Source organism: Oncorhynchus mykiss, chromosome 25 (assembly GCF_057628025.1).
Source record: "Oncorhynchus mykiss isolate SJ-2025 chromosome 25, ASM5762802v1, whole genome shotgun sequence".
Classification (NCBI taxonomy): Eukaryota; Metazoa; Chordata; class Actinopteri; order Salmoniformes; family Salmonidae; genus Oncorhynchus; species Oncorhynchus mykiss.
In genome coordinates, this window is record NC_143046.1 from 50,325,807 (window position 1) to 50,343,140 (window position 17,334).

The 17,334-nt window shown below is 43.0% G+C and overlaps 1 protein-coding gene across 1 annotated transcript in view; it reads right to left on the minus strand.

Moving 5' to 3' along the window:
- Positions 1–17,334, minus strand: part of alk (ALK receptor tyrosine kinase) — a 698,893-nt gene that overhangs the window by 633,765 nt on the left and 47,794 nt on the right. The window lies entirely within an intron of this gene.

The window sequence follows — 17,334 nt, forward strand, 5'->3', positions numbered from 1 at the left end:
AAATGTATTTGGCTAAGGTGTATGTAAACTTCCGACTTCAACTGTATACTACACAGCCTCTCACACACATCCTCACACACACGAGCCCACAGCAGCCATACGCTTATCGCACACCTACACACACAAACACAGTCCAGATGCACCTAGGAGTGACAAAGAGTAAATGTGACATCTGCTGTGCATTACAGTGGAGGCTGTTGATATGGAGGGTGTAGAGACAGATTGTGCTCTGAGACCTGTCAGTGACCCTCTCTGGATGGCATAGATCTAATGTAATCACTGTGTACCCCTGTGTATTTATCTCTTTCCTCCACACATACTCACCTTTCAAATATTCAAAGAAAATCAGACAGACTCCTTTGAGTGTATGTATGGGTGCATGTGCGTGCGTAAGAGAGAGAAAGAGAGAGAGCGAGAGCAAGAGAGAGAGAGGGAGTATATGCAAGTGTCTGTGATCTAGCTGAATACCTGGAGGGGAATAAGGAATGTCTTCCTTATCGTCAGCTAATTAAAGCTAAAGCAGGACACAGGAGGGACTGACAGAACAGAATCAATTTTAATCTAACACTTTCCTCTGTCATAAAGACATCATCTCAAAATATATACATTTTCTGAAGACTAGGTCTAGATCCCAAATGGCTTCCAATTCTTTATTTTTTTACCAGGACCATAGAGTTCCCATAGGGTTCTGGTCAAAAGGAGTGCAGTAGTTTGGTTACGTCCCAAAGGGCACACTATTCCCTATGTCTGTTCTTTCAGAGTCTCTCAATTTATGAATTCATCTCTCCTTTTTGACATTTATCGATTGTAAATGGGCGGTTTGATTTTGTATTTTTGTGCTGTTTTGGGGGGAAACAACAGGGTGACTCAGTTATCATGTCATTATATACCACCTTTGGCGCAGGAGAGGATGGCTGAAGTTTTAACGTGCTCCTAACCAACTGTGTTATTTTGTTTGTTTGCGTTGTTTGTAACTTATTTTTGTAACTTATTTTGTACATATTGCTGCTACCGTCTCTTATGACTGAAAAGATCTTCTGGACATCAGATCAGCGATTACTCACCACGAATTGGTAGAAGCTTACCCAGGAACATGCCCATGCCCATGCGTGAAGAGAAGATGGAGGAAAAGGGAAGCCTTCTGAGAATTTGAAGGCGAGCTAGTAATCCCCCACTGCCATCCGTTCTACTGGCAATCATTGGAGAAAAAAATCAATGACCTACGAGCAACATTAAACTACCAACGGGACATTAAAAACAATTATATTTTATGTTTCACCGAGTCGTGGCTGAACGATGGCAGGATAGAACAGCAGCCTCTGGTAAGACAAGGGGTCAAACATCAAACGAAGTCTCGAGGTTTCTCATGATAAGCTGTAGACCACACTATCTACCTAGAGAATTTATCTGTATTTTTCGTAGCTGCCTACATACCACCACAGACCGATGCTGGCACTAAGGCCACACTCAATGAGCTGTATACCTCCAAAAGCAAACAGGAAAACTCTCATCCAGAGGCGGCACTCCTAGTGGCCGGGGACTTTAATGCAGGGACACAAATCCGTTTTACCAAATTTCCACCAGAATGTTAACTGTGCAACCAGAGGGGAAAAAAACTCTAGACCACCTTTACTCCACACAGAGATGCGTACGAAGCTCTCCCTAGCCCTCCAGTTGACCATAATTCTATCCTCCACCAGTGACTCGGTCAATAAAAAAGTGTCAGATGAAGCAGATGCTAAGCTACAGGACTTTTTTGCTAGCACAGACAGGAACATGTTCTGATTCTTCTGATGGCATTGAGGAGTACACCACATCAGTCACAGGCTTCATCAAGTGACAGTACGTACATACCCCAACCAGAAGCCATGGATTACAGGCAACATCCTCACTGAGATAAAAGGTAGAGCTGCCGATTTCAAGAAGCGGGACCCGGAAGCTTATAAGAAATCCCGATATTCCCTCTGACGAAACATCAAACAGGCAAAGCTTCAATACAGGACTTAGTTCAAGTCGTACTACACTGGCTCCAACGCTCGTCAGATGTGGCAGGGCTTACAAACTATTACAGACTACAAACGGAAGCACAGCCGAGAGCTGCCTAGTGACATGAGCCTACCAGACGAGCTAAACTACTTCAATGCTCGCTTTCAAGGCAAGTAACACAAACATGCACGAGAGCATCAGCTGTTCCAGATGAATGTGTGATCAAGCTCTCCGCAGCAGATGTGAGTAAGACTTTTAAACAGGTCAACATTCCCAAGGCCGCAGGGCCAAACGGATTTATGAGCATGTGCTGACCAACTGGCAAGTATCATCAGACATTTTCAACCTCTCCCTGTTTGAGTCTGTAATACCAACATGTTTCAAGCAGACCACTATAGTCTCTGTGCCCAAGAACACTAAGGCAACCTGCCTAAACGACTACCAACCCATAGCACTCACGTCTGTAGCCATTAATTGCTTTGAAAGGCTGTTCATGGCTCACATCAACACCATTATCCCAGAATCCCTAAACCCACTCCAATTTGCATACGGCTCTAACAGATCCACAGATGATGCAATCTCTTTTGCACTACACACTACCCTTTCCCACCTGGACAAAAGGAACAACTATGTAAGAATGCTATTCATTGACTACAGCTCAGAGTTCAACACCATAGTGCTCTCAAAGCTCATCACTAAGCTAAAGAACCTGGGACTAAACACCTCCCTCTGCAACTGGATCCTAGACTGCGACGGGCCGCCCCCAGCTGGTGATCGTAGGTAACAACACATCCGCCACACTGATCCTCAACACAGGGGCCCCTCAGGGGTGCGTGCCTAGTCCTCTCCTGTACTCCCTGTTCACTCATTACTGCACGGCCAGGCACGACTCCAACACCATCATTAAGTTTGCAGATGAAACAACAGTGGTAACGACGAGACAGGCTATAGGGAGGAGGTCAGAGACCTGGCAATGTGGTGCCAGGACAACAACCTTTCCCGTAACATGATCAAGACAAAGGAGATGGTTGTAGATTACAGGAAAAACTGGACCGAGCACGCCCCCATTCTCATCGATGGGGCTGTAGTGGAGCAGGTTAAGAGCTTCAAGTTCCTTGGTGTTCACATCACCAACAAACTAACATGGTCCAAGAACACCAAGACAGTCGTAAAGAGGGCACGAAAAAACCTATTCCCCCTCTGGAGACTGAAAAGGTTTGTCATAGGTCCTCAGATCCTCAAAAGGTTAGACAGCTGCACCATCGAGAGCGGTTGCATCACTGCCTGGTATGGCAACTGCTCGGCCTCCAACCACAAGGCACTACAGAGGGTAGTGCGTACGGCCCAGTACATCACCGGGGCCAAGCTTCCTGCCATCCAGGCTCTATACCAGGCGGTGTCAGAGAAAGGCCCTAAAAATTGTCAGACTCCAGCCACCCTAGTCATAGACTGTTCTCTCTGCTACCGAATGGCAAGCGGTACCGGAGCAGCAAGTCTAGGTCCAAGAGGCTTCTAAACAGCTTCTACCACCAAGCCATAAGACTCCTGAACATCTAATCAATTGGCTACTGCAGACTATCCCCCCCCCCCCCCATTTACACTGCTGACACTCTCTTATCATCTATGCATAGTCACTTTAATAACTCTACCTACATGTACATACTACCTCAATTACTTCAACTAACCGGTGCCCCCGCACATTAACTCTGTACCGTTACCCCCTGTATATAGCCTCGCTATTTTACTGTTGCTCTTTACATATTTCTCATTTTTTACTGCATTGTTGGTTAGAGCCTGAAAGTAAGCATTCTACTGTAAGGTATGTAGTATTCAGCGCATGTGACAAATACAATTTGATTTGATTAGCCTCTGGCTTGAAACATAATTTAGTCTTTACAGTTCGGTTCAGTACGATTGTGTGAAAAGGGTAAGAAGCCACTGTCATTTTACATTTTTATAAAGCATTGTGTGGATAATCTTGTCCAACTTTGGACCACTTCACTGCCTCATAAAGGTTGGCCTTTGGCAGAAGTGTTGAAATAACATTTCAGCCCCGGTGGGTAATGCAAATATTAAATAGCACTTCGACTCCATACAGACGGTCCGCTTCAATCCGACTTCACTTGATGTGTTGTTAGATTGGCAAACAGTTCTCTTCACGATCAAAGAACCCTGGATGCATCCCAAATGGCACTCTATTCCATAGATAGTGTGTTACTTTTGACGAAAGCCCGATGGATACAAAGACATTTGCGAAATGGTATATTTACACTACATATTTAACTTCAGAAAGTATCCGCACCCCTTGACTTCTTCCACATTTTGTTGTGTTTCAGCCTGAATATAAAAAAGATCAAATTGAGATTGTTTGTCAATGGACAACCCACAATACTCCATAATGTCAAAGTGGAATTATGTTTTTTGAAATTCTTATAAAATGTATAAAATCTAAAGCTGAAATGTCATGAGTGAATAAGTATACAAGCATTTTGTTATGGCAAACCTAAATAAGTTCAGGAGTAAAAATGTGCTAATCAAGTCATTTGATTTTTGAATGACTATGTCATCGCTGTACCACACACATACAATTATCTGTCGAGCAGTGAATTTCAAAAACTGATTCAACCATAAAGACCAGGGAGGTTTTCCAATGCCTCGCAAAGAAGGGCATCTATTGGTAGAAAAAAGAAGACATTGAATATCCCTTTGAGCATGGTGAAGTTATAAATTACACTTCGGGTGGTGTGTCAATACACCCAGTCTATACAAAGATACAGGCATCCTTCCTAACTCAGTTGCTGGAGAGGAAGGAAACCGCTCAGGATTTTTACATGAGGCCTTTGGTGACTTTAAAACAGTTAACGTTTAATTAATGGCTTGATAGGAGAGCACTGAAGATGGATCAAAAACATTGTAATGTCAAATCAAATCAAATTTTATTTGTCACTTACACATGGTTAGCAGGTGTTAATGCAAGTGTAGCGAAATGCTTCTAGTTCCGACAGTGCAGTAATATCTAACAATATTACCTAACGATTTCACAAAAACTACCTTATACACACAAGTGTAAAGGAATGAATACGAATATGTACATAAAAATATATAAATGAGTGATGGCCGAACATATAAACATATAATATAAAGTGGCTAGTGATAAATTGATTACATAAATGTTTCCATTATTGGTAAATGATAGAGTGAATATAAGGAATCTTGTAGAGAATACAATTATTCCAAAACATGCGTTCTGTTTGCAAAAGGGAACTAAGGTAATTCAAAAAAAAAATTGTCAAAGAAATTCCTTTTTTTTGTCCTTGACCTTTTTACGTGTGAGTTCCAAAAATCTTTAACGGTCGACCCCAGCGTGAGTTTATGCACGTGATGTCAGAATGCACTGTTCCAAAATGTGGTTGTTATGCAACAGGACAGTTAACCTGCACTGCCCTCAAACCAAGACATGCTGCCTGCTAATTATTTATGGGCAATCTCTGTGTACATTTATACTCTCTACTCTTAAATTCCCACTTTCTTTTCACATCCACAGTCCTGATGAATAGAATTGGTTTCATTCATCTGACAGTAATGATTATCCATTGATACTGCAGACTGCTTCCTGTTCATCACGGACAACTTGAAGACTTATGATGTGTTACCAGTACCACGTCAATTGTGAGGAGTACTAGTAGCTACAGTTGAAGTCAGAAGTTTACATACACTTAGGTTGGAGTCATTAAATCTTGTTTTTCAACCACTCCACAAATTTCTTGATAACAAACTATTGTTTTGGCAAGTCAGTTATGTCAAGCCCTGACCTTAGAGAGCCTTTTAATGTCTCTATTTGGTTTGGACAGGGTGTGATTTGGGGTGGGCATTCTATGTTACGTTATCTATGATTTTGTATTTCTATGTTTTGGCCGGGTATGGGTCTCAATCAGGGACAGCTGTCTATCGTTGTCTCTGATTGGGAACCATACTTAGGTAGCCCTTTTTCCCTCCTTTCTTTGTAGGAGGTTGATGTTTTTTAGGGCACATAGCCTACAACGTCACAGTTTGTTTGTGGTGTCTATTGTTTTTGTCGGCGTCATCTTAAATAAAGAAAATGTACGCTCGCAACGCTGCACCTTGGTCCTCCTCCATCAACAGCAATTAGGACATCTACTTTGTGCATTACACAAGTAATTTTTCACAAACCCTGACCTCAGTCCTATAGACAATTTGTGGGCAGAAGTGAAAAAGCGTGTGCGAGTAAGGAGACCTACAAACCTGACTAAGTTACAGAACTGTCAAGAGGAATGGGCCAAAATTCACCCAACTTAATGTGGGATGCTTGTGGAAGGCTACCCGAAATGGTTGACCCTGTCACGTACATTGTTGTAAGAACTGGATCAAAATGCAGTGTGGTTTGGGTTCATCATCTTTATTATGTGAACCGGCAAAAAACAAAAAACTTGAAGCTATGCAGTGCTCAAGGCAACTATACACAAACAAGATCCCACAGCAAACAGGTGGGAAAAAGCTGCCAAAATATGATCCCTAATCAGAGACAACGATAGACAGCTGCCTCTGATTGGGAACCATACCAAGCAAACCTAGAAATAAAGAAACTAGAATGCCCACCCTAGTTATACCCCGACCTAACCAAAATAGAGAATAAAGGATATCTAAACAATTTAAATTCAATGCTACCAAATACGAGTGTATGTAAACTTCTGACCCACTGGGAATGTGATGAAAGAAATAAAAGCTGAAATAAATAATTCTCTACTATTATTCTGACATTTCACATTCTTAAAATGATCCTAACTGACCTAAGACAGGGCATTTTTACTTAGATTAAGTGTTAGGAATTGTGAAAAACAGAGTTTAAATGTGTTTGGGTAAGGTGTATTTAAACTTAGAGTAGTAGAGTAGAGTATTTACATAAGTACATTATACTCAATACCATATGTAATACGCGACGAACGGAAATCATCCTACTAATGGTATTTGACTATGATGATGTATTCACCTAACGGCACCGCCGGAGGACTTGAGTGAGACTACCTTTATATGCATGCGATAGCGGAAACCTCACCATATTTGCAATATTCATGCAATCTGAAAGTGTATGGGTCAGTCGTGAAATATGACCGATTTTATGGTGTTCCAAACCCATTTCCCAAGAACACCTTTTTCCTAATTGGATCCGGAGATATGTTTTCTCCATCACACCCCCTTCCTTTCCTCCTTCTCTTCCCACTCTCCAATGTGTTTGGGAGCAGGTTGGGACAGCGGCAGGCAACTGAGCTAACTGCATTAGCATCAATTTACTGGTGCGGCAGAGGACAGCTGTGTACGACGATAGATGTATGACTCGGCTAGCACAGCAAAAAGTGTCTGTGTGCGAGAGAGAGAGAGAAAGTGTGTGTGTGTGTGTGTGTGTGGGGGAGAGAAATTGTGTGTGTATGTGTGGGTTGCTATATTCCAACTTCACCGGCTCTCCGAAGTAAGACAGTACTGCTAAGTCAATTTATGCAGATTGAACACACCCCCAGAAGGCTCACACACATACACACCCGTAGTGACCTCCTCCTGCTAAGAGGTGGGAGATGATGAATGATGCTTATGGCCTTGTGTCTCAGTTCCTCTAGCATCAAGAACCCCACAAGGGAGGATTCAAATATCAAGTCGCAGTGTCTTCAGATCACAGTGGGCATACGTCTCCTCCTTCCTCTCTGCCCCGAAAGCACCTGGCTGAGTAAATGCAATGCAGGCGGAGAGAAATATCTTGATAGTATGTCCCTAATTCCTGTGTGGGATGGAGAAAGTGTGTGTGTTTGTATTCTTATTTATTATGGATCCCCATTAACTGCTGCCAAGGCAGCAACTAGTCTTCCTGGGGTCCAGCAAAATTAAGGCCGTTTATACAATTTTAAAAACATTACAATACATTCACAGATTTCACAACACACTGTGTGCCCTCAGGCCCCTACTCTACCACTATCACATTTACAGTACATAATCCATGTGTACATGTGTGTGTAGTGTGCATGTGTCTGTGCCTATGTTTGTTGCTTCAGTCCCCGCTGTTCCATAAGGTGTATTTTTTATCTGTTTTTTAAAATCTAATTTCACTGCTTGCATCGGTTACTTGATGTTGAATTGAGTTCCATGGAGTCATAGCTCTATGTGGTACTGTGCGCCTCCCATAGTCTGTTCTGGACTTGGGGACTATGAAGAGACCTCTGGTGGCATGTCTTCCGGGGAATGCATGGGTGTCCGAGCTGTGCGCCAGCAGTTCAAACAGACAGCTCGGTGCATTCAACATGTCAATACCTCTCATAAAAACAAGTAGTAATGAAGTCAATCTCTCCTCCACTTTGAGCCAAGAGAGATTGACATGCACATTATTAATATTAGCTCTCTGTGTACATCCAAGGGCCAGCCGTGCTGCCCTGTTCTGAGCCAAAAAGTCATTTTTTGTGGCACCTGACCACATGACTGTACAGTAGTCCAGGTGTGACAAAACCAGGGCCTGTAGGAACGGCCTTGTTGATAGAGCTGTTAAGAAGGTAGAGCTGTGCTTTATTACTGATATACTTGTGCGTGTGTGTGTGTGAGTTGTCATTCTCTGCCCGAACCCGACGGGGCAGATTCGGGCTGGGCCGGGCTCGAGCTTGTCAGGCTGTGTAAAATAATTTACAAAAATTAAACTGCTGCAGGAAGTGCAGCCAGCTGGCAGTTGCTGAAGCTATACCTAATTACAGCCATTTTATTTTAGTTTCTTACCTGTTGTTTCTCTTACTGAAAAGTTATGCTACTGAAATCCCTCATTTGTCTCTCCGTAGGAGAGCCAATCATAATCGCATTCATAAATTGGTTATAACCACGGAACATCACTGTAACACATGCAGCAAAATGGATGAGAAGGTTGTGATGAAGCGTCTTGCCACAGGCAAATGTATATTGGTTGCTCAGGAGGGAAAGGGAAAGTCCTGTGCTTCTATTGTGGAGAGAGTAACCACTTACTCAATCGCTATCCGATTCACCCCTCAAGAAGGGGTGACCACAAACCCTCCACTTCCGCCCGGGTAAACACCTCTACGTTTTTGAATTTTACCAAAAGGCAGTTTGTTATCCCGGCTCTTCTTTCTGCTAATTGGGTCACTCAGTTAGTGGAGGGACTAGTGGACTCGGGGGCCGCAGGTAGTTCAATTGACGAACAATTGGCACAACAATTAACAATTAGGAGTCAAACTAATCCCTGTTAATCTACCCCTTAGGATAAATGAGCTGGACGACAACCTTCCGGATCCTATCTTACAACCTTTCGGAACCCATCTTACATTGGTACCCCAGGTAATCGTAGGTTTTATTACATACAGTCGGGAGGAACTACTGGATATAAGAGCAACGTCAACTCACCATCATTACGACCAGGAATACGACTTTCCCGAAGCGGATCCTCTGTTTTGCCCATCACCCAGGACAATGGATCGGATCCCAGCCGGCGAACCAAAACAATGACGCCGTAAAAGGGGCAGACAAAGCGGTCTTCTGGTCAGGCTCCGGAGGTGGGCACATCGCGCACCACTCCTGAGCATACTACTCTCCATTGTCCAGTCCCTTGACAACAAGGTTGATGAAATCCGAGCAAGGGTAGCATTCCAGAGAGACATAAGAGACTAACGTTCTTTGCTTTACGGAAACATGGCTCACTCTAGACACGTTATCAGAGTCGGTACAGCCAGCTGATTGCATCGCGCTGACAGAAACAAGCATCTTACTGGTAAGAAGAGGGGCCTTATGATTAACGAGACGTTGTGTGATCATAACAACATACAGGAACTCAAGTCCTTATGTTCACCTGACTTAGAATTCCTCACAATCAAATGTCGACCGCATTATCTACCAAGAGAATTATCTTCGATTATAATCACAGCCGCATATATTCCCCCCCAAGCAGACACATCGATGGCCCTGAACAAACTTTATTTGACTCTATGTACACTGGAAACCACATATCCTGAGACTGCATTCATTGTAGCTGGGGAATTTAAGAATCTAAAAAACAAGACTCCCTAAATTCTATCAGCATATCGATTGTGCTACCAGGGCTGGTTAAACCCTGGATCATTGTTATTCTAACTTCCGCGACGCATATAAGGCCCTCCCCCTCCATTATGTTGCACCCTGCCTATAGACAGAGCCTAAAATAGGAAGCTCCCGCACTCAGGTCTGTTCAACTCTGGTCCGACCAATCTGATTCCACACTTCAAGATTGCGATATGTTGGGCATTGCTTCAAACAAAAACTTTGACGAATACACTGATTCGGTGAGCGAGTTTATTAGCAAGTGCATCGGTGATGTCGTACCCAAAGCAATGATTAAAACATTCCCAAATCAGAATCCGTGAATTGATGGCAGCATTTGCGCAAAACTGCTTTTAACCAGGGCAAGGTGCCCGGAAACATGACCGAATACAAACAGTGTAGCTATTCCCTCCGCAAGGCAATCAAACAAGCTAAGCGTCAGTATAGAGACAAAGTAGAGTCGCAATTCAACGGCTCAGACACGAGAGGTATGTGGCAGGGTCTACAGTCAATCACGGATTACAAAAAGAAAACCAGACCCGTAGCAGACCAGGATGTCCTGCTCCCAGACAGACTAAACAACTTCTTTGCTCGTTTTGAGGACAATACAGTGCCACTGACACAGCCCGCTACCAAAATCTGCGGACTCTCCTTCACTGCAGCCGACGTGAGTAAAACATTTAAACGTGTTAACCCTCGCAAGGCTGCAGGCAAAGACAGCATCCCCAGCCGCGTCCTCAGAGCATGCACAGAACAGCTGGCCTGTGTGTTTACGGACATATTCAATCAATCCCAGTCTACTGTTCCCACATGCTTCAAGAGGGCCACAATTGTTCCTGTTCCCAAGAAAGCTAAGGTAACTGAGCTAAACGACTACCGCCCTGTAGCACTCACTTCCGTCATCATGAAGTGCTTTGAGAGATTAGTCAAGGACCATATCACCTCCACCCTACCTGACACCCTAGATCCACTCCAATTTGCTTACCGCCCCAGTAGGTCCACAGACGACGCAATCGCAGCCACACTGCCCTAACCCATCTGGACAAGAGGAATACCTGTGTGAGAATGCTGTTCATCGACTACAGCTCAGCATTTAACACCACAGTACCCTCCAAACTCGTCATCAAGCTCGAGACCCTGGGTCTCGACCCCGCCCTGTGCAACTGGGTACAGGACTTCCTGACGAGCCGCCCCCAGGTGGTGAGTGTAGGTAACAACATCTCCACCCTGCTGATCCTCAACACTGCGGCCCCACAAGGGTGCGTTCTGAGCCCTCTCCTGTACTCCCTGTTCACCCACGACTGCGTGGACATGCACGCCTCCAACTCAATCATCAAGTTTGCGGACGACACTACAGTGGTAGGCTTGATTACCAACAACGACGAGACGGCCTACAGGGAGGAGGTGAGGGCCCTTGGAGTGTGGTGTCAGGAAAATAACCTCACACTCAACGTCAACTAAACAAAGGAGATGATCGTGGACTTTAGGAAACAGCAGAGGGAGCACCCCCCTATCCACATCGACGGGACTCGGCGTACACATCACGGACAAACTGAATGGATGCTGCCGTCCAAGATAGGCAAGATGTCTATGACCATGTGTGCAGACTTTTATAGTCCATGGCTGTGCCACCATCAGAGGAGCCAATGTGTCTGTGCCATCCCCTGCCAAGAGAATAGAGCTGGACATTTCAGAAAATGTCACAGAGAATTCCGATGAAGAAGATGCGAACGGCCAGTACATCACTGGGGCCAAGCTTCCTGCCATTCAGGACCTACAGTATATAATAGGCGGTGTCAGAGGAAAGCCCATAAAATTGTCAGAGACTCCAGTCACGCAAGTAAGCTATAGACTGTTTTTTCTGCTATCTCAGGGCAAGCGGCACTGGAGCGCCAAGTCTAGGACGAAAAGGCTCCTCAACAGCTTCTACCCCCAGGCCATTAGACTGCTGAACAATTCATAAAAATCACACCTGGACAATTTACATTCACCCCCCTTTTGTACACTGCTGCTACTCGCTGTTTGTTTGTTACCTATGTATAGTCACTTCGCCCCCACTTACATGTACAGATTACCTCAACTAGCCTGTACCCCTGCACACTGACTCGGTACCGGTGCCCCCTGTATATAGCCTTGTTATAGTTCATCTTATTGTGTTAATTTTTATTTTAGCCTACTTGGTAAAACTTTTCTTAAACTGCACTGTTGGTTAAGGGGTTGTAAATAACCATTTCACAGTGAAGTCTACACTTGTTGTATTCGGCACATGTGGCAAAACATTTTTGATTTGATTTGACAATGAGGTGACAAGATACACCACACAAAGGCCTGTGATGGCAGACGAAGGAGACCTGTTGGCCTGTTGAAACACATTATGTCCACGGCTAGCCAAGTTGACGAGAGATGGTAGCCCAATTATTCTGACATTTCCAATAGGTTGCCCAGCCTATTCAATCATTAATGAATTATTAATTTCCATTTTATTTATTAAAGAAAAATTATGAAACAGTCGCATTAATGTTATTTAGCAGGCATGTGGTTTATTTGGGCCTATTCCCAATTATTCAAGATTACCTTTATTTCATTTTAAAATTGGAATGCTTCATTCATAATAAAAGATCCCAGAAATTTTCCATACGCACAAAAAACATTTCTCCCAAATTTTGTGCACACATTTGTTTACATCCCTGTTACTGAGCATTTATCCTTTGCCAAGATAATCCATCCACCTGACTGGTGTGGCATGTTAAGAAGCTGATTATACAGCATGATCATTACACAGGTGCAGTTTGACCTGGGGACAATAAAATAACATTCCAAAATGGACAGCTGATGAAACTGTAGATTTGCACAATCAAAGAATTTCTGCACAAACTGACAGAAACCTTCTCAGGGAAGCTCATCTGCTTGCTCGTCATCCTCACCAGGCTCTTCACCTGACTGCAATTTAGCTTTGTATCCGACTTCAGTGGGAAAATGCTCACCTTCGATGGCCCTTGGCAGACTGGAGGAATGTGCTCTTCAGGGATGAATCCTGGTATTAACTGTACCGGGCAGATGGCGTTGTGTGGGCTAGCGGTTTTCTGATGTCCAGGTTGTGAACAGAGTGCCTCATGGTGGCGGTGGGGTTATGGTTTGGGCAGGCATAAGCTACGGACAAAGAACACAGTTGCATTTTATCAATGGCAGATTGAATGCACGGAGATACCGTGGCGAGATCCTGAGGCCCATTGTCGTACCATTCATCCGCCGCCTTCACCTCATGTTTCAGCATGGCCCCATGTCGCAAGGATCTGTACACAATTCCTGGAAGCTGAAAATATCCCAGTTCTTACATGGCCTGCACACTCACCAGACATGTCACCCATTGAGCATGTTTGGGATGCTCTGGACATGTACGACAGTGTGTTCTAGTTCCCAACAATATCCAGCAACTTCGCAGAGCCATTGAAGAGGAGTGGGTCAACATTTCACAGGCCTCAATCAACAGCCTGATCATCTCTATGCAAAGGAGATGTGTAGCGCCACATGTGTCGCGCCGCATAGTAGTCACACCAGATACCGACTGATTGTCTAATGCACACCCATACATTTAAAAAATATATATGTGACCAACAGATGCATATCTGTGGGTCAACATTCCACAGGCCTCAATCAACAACCTGATCAACTCTATGCAAAGGAGATGTGTATAGTGCCACGTGTCGCGCCGCATAGTGGTCACACCAGATACCGACTGATTGTCTAATGCACACCCATACATTTAAAAACATGTATCTGTGACCAACAGATGCATATCTGTATTCCCAGTCATGTGAAATAAATATATTAGGGCCTAATTTATTTATTTCAATTGACTGATTTCTAAATGTGAACTGCAACTCAGTAAAATCTTTGAAATTGTTGCATGTTGCGTTTACATTTTTGTTCAGTGTACTGTAGTTGTAAGGGTGGCAGATATCGGCGCTTAATGTGTATTTTTTTTGTTGCCTTGCTTACATTAGTACCAATTAAGTTGACACCTCGAGGGGACTTGATTTGTGATCTGACTTAAAATTATTTAAAGTTGTCTCAGAAATATTAAAATCTGAAAGGGATCTACAGTTGAAGTCGGAAGTTTACATAAACTTAGGTTGGAGCCATTAAAACTAGCTTTTCAACCACAATTTCTTGTTAACAAACTATAGTTTTGGCAAGTCGGTTAGGACTTGCAGTTAGGTCATTTTTATAACAATTAATTACAGACAAATTATTTCACTGTATCACAATTCCAGTGGGTCAGAGGTTTACATACACTAATTTGACTGTTTCTTTAAAACTTGTGAGGGCTAGGGTCCTTTTTTCTCAGTTTACGCCTGACTGACACGCCCAAAGTAAACTGCCTGTTGCTCAGGCACTGAAGCCAGGATATGCATAAAATTACACCATTGGAAAGAAGACACTTCGAAGTTTGTAGAAATGTTAAAATAATGTAGGAGACTATAACACAATAGATTTGGTAGGAGAAAATCTAAAGAAAAACCAACCTGAATCCTTTTTTGTTTTTGAGAGCCCATGCTCTTCCAATAGAACGTATAAGGAAGAAATGTAATCTAGCTTCCAATAGGAATTTCCTATTGCTTCCATTGGGTGTCAGTAGTCATTGTTCAAGGTTGCAGGCTTGTTTCTTCCAAAACGAGGAAGAAATATGTGTTTTACCACAGGGATACAGACTTGTGTATGCGCCGATACGAAGAGGACACGCACTGGCTAATATCATTTTCCTATTGAAAATAAAACATTATAGTTTAATTACATTTTAGGGTATCTGTGTATCTGTGTTGAACGAGTGGATTACTCAAATCGATGGTGCCAACTAAACACACTTTTTGGGGTATAAAGAATGATTTTATCTAACAAAACGACACTACATGCTGTAGCTGGGTCACTTTGGATGACAAATAAGAGGAAGGTTTTCAAAAAGTAATTGAATATTTAATCGCTATTTGTGAATTTATAAAACGTTTTCGGCACGATAGAACAATATTTTCATGTGGGTCACCGTCCTCAAACAATCGCATGGCACGCTTTAGCTGTAAAGCCTACTGTAAATCAGACAGTGCAGTTGGATTAACAATAATTTAAGCTCTTAACCGATATAAATAATTTGTTTGTACATATTTATTTAATATCAATTTTTCATGATTATTTATTTGGATTGAGCGCCATCCAGTTTCACCGGAAGTTGTCCCGCAAGCGGGATGCCTAGCCTTATACAGCTTGGAAAATTCCAGAAAATGTCATGGCTTTAGTAGCTTCTGATAGGCTAATTAACATAATTTGAGTCAATTGGAGGTGTACCTATGGATGTATTTCAAGGCCTAACTTCAAACTCAGTGCCTCTTTGCTTGACATCATGGGAAAATTAAAAGAAATACAAAAAAATTGTAGACCTCCACAAGTCTGGTTCATCCTTGGGAGCAATTTCCAAACGCCTGAAGGTGCCACGTTCATCTGTATAGACAATAGAACGCAAGTATAAACACCATGGGACCACGCAGCCGTCATACCGCTCAGGAAGGAGACACGTTCTGTCTCCTTGAGATGAACGTGCTTTGGTGTGAAAAGTGCAAATCAATCCCAGAACAACAGCAAAGGACCTTGTGAAGATGCTTGAGGAATCAAGTACAAAAGTATCTATATATACAGTAAAATTAGTCCTATTTCGACATAACCTGAAAGGCCCCTCAGCAAGGAAGAAGCCACTCCAAAACAACCATAAAAAAGCCAGACTACAGTTTGCAACTGCATATGGGGACAAAGATCGTACTTTTTGGAGAAATGTCCTCTGGTCTGATGAAACAAAAATAGAACTGTTTGGCCAAAATGACCATCATTATGTTTGGAGGAAAAAGGGGGAGGCTTGCAAGCCGAAGAATACCATCCCAACCATGAAGCACGTGGTGGCACCATCATGATGTGGGGGTGCTTTGCTGCAGGAGGGACTGGTGCACTTCACAAAATAGATGGCATCATGAGGAGGAAAATTCGATGAATATGTTGAAGCAACATCTCAAGATGTTAACTTCAGTCAGGAAGTTAAAGCTTGGTCGCAACTGGGTCTTCCAAATGGACAATGACCCCAAGCATACTTTCAAAGTTGTGGCAAAATGGCTTAAAACCACTCTGGGATGTGTGGAACGCTAGCGTCCCACCTGGCCTAAAGCCAGTGAAAATGCAGAGCAACAAATTCAAATAAATTACAATAAAAATCAAACTTTCATGAAGTCACACATGTAAGATACCAAATGAAAGCTACACTTGTTGTGAATCCAGCCAACATGTCAGATTTCAAAAAGGCTTTTCCGCGAAAGCCAACGATGCTATTATCAGAGGATAGCACCTCCGTAAACAAAGGGAGAAACCATATTTCAACCCTGCAGGCGCGACACAAAACGCAGAAATATGTAGATAGAGGCGCGTGACCAGAAAGCTAGCTAACAGTACACTTCAAGTCACCCTCGTTCTGAACAGGGCTACTTCTTCATTACACAAAGGAAAAACCTCCACCAATTTCGAATTTCTGGAATCCCAATGAAAACCCATTGAAAAGAGAGTGACCTCAAAAAAAACTCTGGTTTGCCCTCGGGGTTTCGCCTGCTAAATAAGTTATGTTATACTCACAGACATGATTCAAACAATTTTAGAAACTTCAGAGTGTTTTCTATCCAATACTAATAATATGCATATCTTATCTTCTGGGGATGAGTAGCAGGCAGTTGAATTTGGGCATGCATTTCATCCAGACGTGAAAATACTGCCCCCTGTCGCCAAGAAGTTAAAGGACAACAAAGTCAAGGTGGCCATCGCAAAGCCCTGACCTCAATTCTATAGAAAATTTGTGGGCAGAACTGAAAAAGTGTGTGCGAGCAAGGAGGCCTACAAACCTGACTCAGTTACACAAGCTCTGTCAGTAGGAATGGGCCAAAATTCCCCCAATTTATTGTGGGAAGTTTGTGGAAGGCTAGCTGAAATATTTGACCCAAGTTAATCCATTTAAAGGCAATGCTACCAAATACTAATTGAGTGTATGTAAACTTCTGACCCACTGGGAATGTGATGAAAGAAATAAAAGCTGAAATAAATCATTCTCTACTATTATTCTGACATTTCACATTCTTAAAATAAAGTGGTGATCCTAACTGACCTAAGAGGGCAGGGCATTTTTACTATGATTAAATGTCAGGAATTGTGAAAAACTGAGATTAAATAAATTTGGCGACGGTGTATGTAAAC